This window comes from Manis javanica, chromosome 8, assembly GCF_040802235.1.
Source record: "Manis javanica isolate MJ-LG chromosome 8, MJ_LKY, whole genome shotgun sequence".
NCBI lineage: Eukaryota > Metazoa > Chordata > Mammalia > Pholidota > Manidae > Manis > Manis javanica.
In genome coordinates this window covers 121,827,783-121,837,677 of record NC_133163.1, presented here as the reverse complement: position 1 = coordinate 121,837,677, position 9,895 = coordinate 121,827,783, and positions in this window count along the sequence as shown.

Genomic DNA, 9,895 nt, shown 5'->3' with positions numbered 1-9,895 from the left:
TCAGAGGAAAGCGACCAGATCTGAGTGGACCAGCTTTGGCAAGAGCACCCAGGACTAACAGATCGAATTCCAGCCTGTCACCAGGGAGGGCCCGGCTGCTGCTGAGCCACATGTGTACATCCAGTTACAAGATGCTGGAGAAAGTAGATGCGGAGAAAGCAAGGCAAGGGCTGGCAGGGAACTCCAGTGACTGGCAAAAACTTTTGTCTTTACAACCAGCTTTATCTTCATATGAGACTGTCATAGTTAACCACGTGAATTCCATTATTTATTGTCACCCTGTCACTGATTCCTGCAGGAGCAGGGCTTTTAGAGATCTGCTTCTAAATGATACAACTCTTTTAGAAAAGTAACTTTAAATTTCCCACTCTGTGACTGCACCTATTTCCAAAGCAGAAAGATAAGTTTCCAGAATCCCTGGAAGCTAGGGCTGTGAATGGGAGAACCTAGCTCCTGGGCAAAGAGGGGCCAGGCACCACGTCTCCCAGCTTCTTTCTCTTTCTCCTGAGTTGAGTAACTGGTCATTCATTCATTTATTCAGAAAACACATATTTAGCACCTGTTATGCTTCAAGAACAGTCTAAATTCTAGGAAAGAGAGTCAGTCTTCCTCTAGCCTATAAGGAGTCAGCTCTCTGGGTTTCTGATGTTATCCAAGTTTTCATTCCCAGCAAGTGATGACTACATCTTGTCAAATAAACACAAATCCAGACTTAGGGAGAGACTTGAGTTAGAAAGGAAAACAAAAAAAATGTTTTCTTTTAGGGAGTAAAGGAGAAATAAATAGACTCTTTGGCGGGAAAGTTGAACACACAGGGGGAAATACCAGTGAGGTCTGACAGGATCAGTGAGCCACGTGCTCAGCCAATTCCCAACAGAGGCTGAAAAGGGGACACGTTCCGCTTCTTTGTGTTACTTGGGCTTGGGGGAGAGCAGAGTTTAGGGGCCCGTAGGAAAGACAGAAATCTGCCTGAAGTGTGGTCAAGGCAAAGCAGAGACTAAGCAATTGGCAATTGTAGACACTAGGTCAACCTCCAGAAACTGATGCGTCTGATAAGTGTCAGATGGGTGGCCGGAAAGTATGAGAGCACTGCTGATGAGTTGTATTCCTCAGCCATTTTCCAATAAACATTCACTCACATGCCTGCATATAGACAGACCCATAGGGTTCCTGTCCTGTGGTGATTTTGATTGCTTTATTCTATATTTTATATGTTTCCAGGACACAAGCAGTAGCTTCCCTTCTGATGGGTAAAATCCAACCTAATTACACCCAAAGCACACCCTATAGCCAAAGAAAAATGAGGAAACAGGTTTAGATATATCTCTTTATTTCCTGAATAGAAAAGCCAGACGAATGTGTAACTTCCAGACTGTGAGAGGAAAAATACAATAAGTAAGACTTGACATATATAACAAAAGGCAATAAATAGGAGGGGGAACAAAAATTAAAAAAGCATGGTAGGTAGGAAACTCAAAATAAGGTGTTAGGAAGAGATCTGAACATATCCTTAAATGCAATAAACTGTAAATAAGTTATCAATGAAAAGAAAAGCATTCAGACTGGGTTTTTGAAAATCCAGTAATATGTAATGTACAAGTGTTCAGTTATCTTTTGTTCCATGACAAACCACTCCAAAATGTAAAGAAAAAAAATGATTTATTGCTTCTCACAGCCTTGTGGGTTGATGAGCTGAGCGGCTCTGCCGGTCTTACCTTGGATCACTCATGTGGTTGCTGTCAGCTGATGGCTTGACTGGGGCTGGAGTGTCCAGGATGTCCTCAATACTTGCTTAGCAGTTGGTAATGGCTATTGGCTGGGGCTCCTCTGTTCCCTTCCGTGTGGCCTCTCATCCTATAGGAGGCTAGATGGGGCTTCTTCAAAGTATGATGATCGGGGGGGGTTCTGAGAAGGTGGAAGAGGGAGCTGCAAGGCCTGTTAAGACTCATTTCAGACGTCACATGTCATTTTTGCCACATTCTATTCATCAAAGCAGTTACCGTCTAGCTCAGGTGGTAGTAGAGGAACTGCAGGCATATTTGGGGTCAGAATAAGAATATAGTGAGCTGGGGATACATTTAGTTTGCGTTCAGTAATATGTTTATGTGGCTTTCAGTCACCTCCTTACATAGTTGTCATTACTAGTCACCTGATTATAAAAATGGCATTTGGGGACTCCCCCATTGCCCCCTGGGTTGACTTACCTGGCACTCTGATTCAAAGAGGCAAGGCCAAATGTTGTTTCATAATATGAATTTGTTCTATGGTATCTCACAATTACATATGAGCATCGTGGGGGAAAAAACCAAGGTTTGAGATGTAAGGAGTCAACACATAGTCTGTGGAAAACTCTTCCTATTATCAGGTGTACAAAATTGTAAGAAGTGCTCAGTTCTCACTGAAGCTTGGTCAATGTCAACAGTCTCTTCCATCAGGAATATATTCAATGTTGCAAAATGCTTTTAAATTCCAAGGGAAAATAGTCTCAAACCTAGAATTCTATACCCAGCCAAATTATTAGTTAAATGTGAAGGCACATTTATTTTTCTGAGTGGGAATCACATGAAATAGATTTATCAGAATCACTGTGTCTGTGGGACACAAAACTATAATAGCATCATAAGCATCAAGTCCACTTGTGTGAATTACATGACTCAACATAGTAAAAATGTTTATTAAGTTCAATGCAATTCCTATAAAAATCCCAGCAAGGTTTTTGTAAACATAGACAAGCTTATTCTAAAATTTGTGGGAAGAAACAGCCCAGAGAATAGCTAAAACAGTCTTGAGAAGGAAAGGTAAACTGGGAGAGGTCACTCTGCTTGACTTAAGTCCTACTAATGTTGCAATAATCCATACAGTGTGGTATTGGTGGAGGGATAGATACATAGATCAATGGAAGAGAATGGAGAACCTGGAAACAGACCCATTCAAATGTGCCCAACTGATTTTTAACAAAGGTGCAAAGGCAATTCAATGGAGGAAGAACAGCCTTTCAACAAAAGATGTTGGAGCAATTTCACATCCACAGGCAATGGGTTCTTGACCCCACCTTGAATCATGACCCCACCTTACTTCATAGAAAAAAATAACTTACAGGTGTCTTATAGATCTAAATGTAATGTAAAAGGTAAAATAATAATGCTTTTAGAAGAAAATATAAGACAATATTTTCATGATCTTGAGATAGGCAAAGATTTCTTAAACATTCTAAAAATGTTTTAACCACAGAGAAAAAAGTCAGTAAATTGGAATGCATTAAAATTAAGAGCAGATTTTCATGAAAGAGTGAAAAGAGAAGCCATAGAGAAGGAGAAGACATTTTAAATACAAAGAACCCATATCCACTATATATAAAGAACCCCTGCAAATTAAAAAGAAAAGGACAGACAACCCAATAGAATAATGAATAAAAGACACATTAAAGAGGATATCCAAATATACAATAAACCACAGTGCTCATATTAATTATCAGTGAAATGACAATTATAATCACAGTGCAATGCTGCTACATACCCAACAGAATGTCTAAAACCTAAAGCAGATAATTCTGAGCGTTGGTGAAGACTACTGAGGTATTGATGAGCATGTGCAAGAATCAACTGATATATATAGAAAAACTGTTGGTATTTACCATTGTTAAGCGCATGCATACTGTTTTGTTGCAATTCCATTCCAACAAAAATGTGTAAATTCCCTAAAAGACATATATGGGAATGTTTATAACAGCATTATTTCTAACAGTCCCAAACTAGAAACAGCGTACATGTCTGTCAGTAGTAGTATGAGTAAATGAATTGTGGTATATTCACACAATGGAACATTATACAACAGTGAGAATTAGCAAACTATGTGCAATAACATGGATGAGTCTCACAAACATAATCTCAGTACAGGCAAAGCTGATCTTGGATGTTAGAAGTCCGGAGAGTTAGGACAGGGGAGTGACTGGACCAGAGCATAAGAAGGTGCTGGGGGCTCCACATTTTCTTTTTGTTGGTCTGAGTACTGGTTACACAGGTTTTCTCTTAGTGAAAATATTTTTCTGTATATATGTTATGCTTCAATAAAAATGTAACTGAAAAAGAATATACCTTATGACATTGCCTCAAAAATATACAATGCAAAATGAGCAAAATTACAAGGAAAAATGAGTAAATCTCCAGTCATGGAAGGAGAACTTAACACGCCATTGTCAGAAATGAATACAGCAAGTAGACCAAAACTTGATGAGAAAATAGAAGATACAAACAATAAAACTAACAAACTTCAGCTAATGAGCATATAATCACCAACACAACACTTTAAGAATGCACTTTCTTTTCAAACATATATAAGCATTCACAAAAATTAATTATATATGATTCCTCCAAACAAGTTTTAATAGTCAAATAGCCCTCATCACACAGTCCGTATTCTCTGCAACTGAATTAGTATCAAAACTAAAACCAAAGTTGCAGGAAAAAACACATTTAGAAATTTAAAAGCACATGTCTAAATAATTCATGAGTTGAAGAACAAATCTCATGGAAATAAAATATTTAAAAGTAAATGACAATGCAAACACTAGCTATCAAAACTTGGGACATGCTATTAAAGTGGTTCTTAGGAGGACATTAATAGCTATAAAGGCATATATGAAAATGAAGAAAGTTGAAAAATTAATGAATTAGGAACTTAACTCAAAAAGTAAATACTGACAGTTACATAGGTTTCAGTTAGAGGGAGCCTGTGCCATATGTCCCTGCAGGGCTACTCAGAGAGAGAAAATAATTATGCTATACCAACAGGATCCTGGACAGCCTCACGAAAGAATCCGTGCTCCGCTGTGGCGTGAAAGCAGCCAGAGACCTTTGTGAGAGGCCCCAGTTAGTGCTGAGTCATGCCTGCAGACCTGCCAGACTTCACCCACCAAGTACGGCCACTGGGGCTGGCTCTGGCCACAGGCCAGTCCTTCACATAGTCAGTACAGAGCCACGAGTCCACTGACTGACAGTTAAAATCTTGCTCCGGCAACACTGAGACTGTGCTTAGTCCTTCATCTGACTGCCCCAGGTGACATTTATTCTTACATTATCCCAGGATCACAGTAGTTCAAGATGAGGAGGGGGTAGAGCCCTAGGTCCCTGGCGTGTGGATGGTGGAGATAACACCCTTGCGACGCACTGGGGGAATGAACTGAACAGATGGGAGTTCCCTGAGCTGGGGTGGTATTAATGACACTGCTTATATTTCCATACAGATACATGCATTTCTAGAAATGCATGCAAAAAATGGTCTGAAAAGATACATGTTGCTCTGGAAAGAGTGGTTTCCACTGGGGAGAGCTCTGGGTAGATGGTCAAGGGGAATTTCAGTGAATCAGTATTTAATTATTTTAGGATAAGAATGCATTTATATGTTACTCATGCAATTTAATCAAAATTCTTTTAGAAAGAGACTGGAGGAAATGTAACATGTGAAGTATGGCTTTCATTGGATGGAGGTATTATAAGTAAGAAATTATTTTTTCTATACTTCCATATTTTTCAATTTCCTGTAAGAGCTCTACCAATAGAACTTTCCCTAATGATGGAAATGTTCTTTATCTCTGCTTCCCAATATACAGTAGCCACTAGCAATGTGTGGCTATTGAGCACTTGAAATGTGGCTAGTGTGATTAAGGAAATACATTTTTTATTTTATTTTATTTTAATTACTCTAAATGTAAATATAAATAACCATGTGTGGCTAGTGGCTACAGTATGAAAGAGTGCTGTTCTATAACGAGTACATACCATTTTGTCACCTTATTTCCAAGGGTTATTTTTCCATTTTTAAAAATCAAGGTATAATAAATACAACAAACTGCACAAATGTCAAGTATATAGCTTGATGGCTTTTTACATACGTACACACTCGTGCCGTGAAAACACTACCCAGGTCAAGATACAGAACATTTCCAGCATCTCAGGACACTCCGTTGAGCTCCCTCCCAATCCTAGTCAGTATCTTCCAACATTATTCTGACTTGTATCACCAAAAAAAGTTAGTTGTGCCTATGTTTGAACTTCATATAATTGAAATCATGCGTTACATGTTCTTTAGTGTCTGGCTTCCTTCACTCAACATTGTGACATCCATGCTATGAATATGTAGTTGCAATATGTTCTTTTCCATTGTCGTGTGGTATTCCATTGTATGACTATACCGCGGTGTTTTCTCCCATTCTACTTTTGGTGAATATTTGGTTTATTTCCAGTTTGGGTTTATCACAAATAAAGTCACTATGAACATTCTGGTGCTTGTGTCCTCTGAAAGACATTTGCCTTTTGGTGGACATAAGTGCTCATTTTCATTGGGTATATGCTCCAAAATGAAATTGCTGAATCATAAGCCATATGTATCTTTAACCTTAGTATATGGTTAAAGATTGTTCCAATATAGCTATACCCATTTACATTTAAGCATGCGTAACTTTTATAATCAGGGAAAACAGGCCACTTTGAGAAGCAAGAAAGACAGTGAGAGAAACCTTTTTTCTAGACAAACTCCACAATTAGCAGCAAAATGAACAATGTATAAAATATAGTATCCTTCACTTAAAAACTGATTTATAGAGATGTCAGGAGGAGGTTTGGCTTGGTGGCCAAGAACCCTGTGTCAGTCAGACAACAAAAATTCAAATCTCAATCCTGCAAATCACTGGCTGTGTGACCTTTGGCAAATTACTAATCTTCTCTGCTCTTTGGTTTCTCTGCCTATAAATTGAAATAACAATATTAACCCCTCACAGGATTATTGTAAGGATTAATAAAATAACGCTTATAAATTCCACAAAATATGTGCCTGGAATATGGTAAGAGTTCAGTGAACATGAACTACTTTTTCATTTAATTATTTTTAGTCTTTTGTTTAATTAGTTTTAATTAAATGTTTATTATTAATATTTATTAGGTGACCATTAGCATTTTTATCCAACCTAACACATATAAGCCATTTTTATTAAAAAGCATTGATAATTAATTCTCCATTTCCATTCTTTTCCCATTTCAACATTGAGCAATTCTTGTGAAGTTCCTCTCTGATCTCTGTGATGCTGGCAGTTTTTCTCTCAAATGGCTCAATGCTTTGAATGGCTTTTAGACTCAATTTAAGGACCAGCTTGCTAGAGTGTTGCTAAGAGAAAATGCATGTAACTCGCCAAAACCAAATTAACTCCTAATACACAAGGGGACATGTTCAAACAGTTGATAAAAATATAAACACTTTTATTCTCCTTATTCCATGTGGGCTTAAATTTAATTATTAAACCTACATTCACATGTCCAGACAAAGCATATGCAATTAGCACAATTTAAAAAATCATGCCTTCTTCAAATTACCTAAATTACTTATTCAACCAAAGGATGATACAAAGGTTTTCCAACTAATTTAACTCAACAAGTTAGCTTTATTTTCTACCGATCATGGGGTCTTTGAATGGCTTTTTAAAAAAGTCCATATCAAGTTTCATTAGAAACACTGACCATATTTTGAATCAAACACTGATGTTGCAAGACATTTTGTAATTCAATCTCTTTTCTATGTCCGTCACAACAGATCTTTCATTTTCAATGTAATGTTACTCTCTATTGAGTCCTGAGGCAAAATCTTTTCAACGAACACATACGTGTAGATTGGTAAGTTGCAAATGCAATCAATTAATTGACATATTACAATCAAAATGGCTCTGCTTGCTCCATCCCCATTTTTCCAGCAGAATTGCTCTTGTCAATATTTTATTATGGAGATTTACAAGGTAAAAGGTATTTGTTAGGCCAGATGTGGCATTTTATGGCTTCTAAAAGGGCCTTTCTTGTGTCCTAGTACCTGGGCTTGGCTTTGGGACAGAGAAAGCACCGTGTACCTGACAAGCTCCCCCAGTTTCTCGCGCTCAGATCTCGCGCAGCCGTGCTTTTTTTCTCTACAGGCGATGCCTCCTGTTGTGCAGACAGAAGGCCCCTCTTTTCCTCTGAAGTGTCTCATGACCCGGGACTTGATATTAACAAATCTGGGGCAAGGCAGTCATTATCAAGACTTCTTCCTCCCACTTTCCTTTACCTACCAAAATGGATTTATGGTCAACCAAGAGTAGTATCACCACCAGGGAGTGACAGTCGGGACATTTACTGACTCAAGTGTTCTTTAGAGATGTGAACTTTAGCGTGGTTGTTATTCAGCGTAATGGGGGGAGAGCTACAGTCCGATACAAGACCAAGAGGCAGAGGACCCTGCACCAGCTGCTTCTTTCTCAAAGAAGCCCTGCGTCCCTTTGTCCTTTCATATTAACGGACTTTCTCTAATGACCTAAACATGGCTCTCATTCTAGCTCATCTTTAGGAGACACTGTGGGATTGGGGGGCATTCCTTTCAAATCACCTTTCTGCAGGAAGGTTTCCAATCTGATTCAAGGCCACATCCTGGGTATCTGGTTTCTACTGCTGTCATACTGCATTCTCCGACCATTTTCCAGGTCCTCCCAATACACACACGTACACACATTCTTTCTCTCTCTCCCCTCAACCTATCAGACTCCATTCCCATGTAACATCCAAGTAAGTTTTATAACAAAATACACTGCTAAGCTAGTTCATTTCAGCACCTGAAGCACATAGTAGATGCTCAAACAGAGGCGGGGGGTTGGCATTGAATGAAAAGCTTTGGACCCCTGGAATGAGAGATAGAGGTGGGCATTACACCTCCAAATCTCTGCAGCGTCTCACAGAGCACATGCCAGTGGCAGTCAGGCCTGAGGGAGTCAAGTGAGGGAGAGAGACACTTGAAACTGCTCAATAATTGGTTTCTTGGGACAGGGAATGAGTAGTGAGCTCCCCATCTCTGGGTAAGTACAAGCTGAGGCTGTACAACACCTGATGGAGACTTTAGAAAAGTATTAAACCTCAAATGGGTAGTTGATTTAGCGAATCTTTACAGTCCATTCTAAGCCTGAGATTTCTTAAAGAATAAAAAAGGGAGAGGCAGAAAGAAAGAGAAAAAAAAAGTAAAGATGGGTAGTTAATGACAGAATAAGATTTAGAAGGAGACTGGAAGGAAGGCCAGAGGCTGGGAACCATTCTGTGCATATGCCAAATACTTGGCCAGAAGCTGTAGAGTCCCTGAGGGGCCTGGTGTCTCGGTGGGCAGGCAGGGGAGCGTTGCAGCGCCCTCCTGTCCCTGTCCTGTGGGCAGAACCTTTGGGCCTGCCCTGACCACAGAACATGAGGCCTGGCTGAGTGGTGTGTGCTCATCTGGTGGGAAGCTTGGCTCAGAGACTGAACTCTCATTGACTCTGCACATTCCCCTGGGGGCACTCAGGACCCAGGGGGGCCCCAGGAGGGCCCCTAATCCTTAGGACAGGGAGATCAGGAAGTATCTCTTCTTCTCCTCTCCCGCCATATATGTTACCAGAGGACTGGGTTAGACTGAAACCACTAAGCCCTCATGGGCCCAGCCAGGCCTGTGCCCAAATGCAATCAAGTGGGTGGATTCCTGAGCCAGTTTTGGGAACTGGGCCAGTCTCTGTCCCCTGCTCAAAGGCTATGTTTGCAGGTAGAACAAAGCTTTTATAATAAGAGATTATATTTCTGAGTTGTGTCTCTGACAGTGGAGTGGGCTGCTGTGGCTGGGCACAGGCCGCAACTCTCAGAGGGCTTTTTACTCTAAGACAGCTTTGCTGGTCTGGGCAGGGAAACTGGGCTCTGGCCCTGGGCAGCGTCCCAGCCACTGCTCCTGCCAGTAGACAGGCTAGGATAGGATGCTGGGTGTCTGGTCCCCAGCCTGGCTGGCCCAACTGGGCAAACCTGATATCCACAGAGAAGGGGAGGGATGAGAAGAGATTAGAAGCAGGAAGAAGGGAGAGTAGGGATGGAATCTT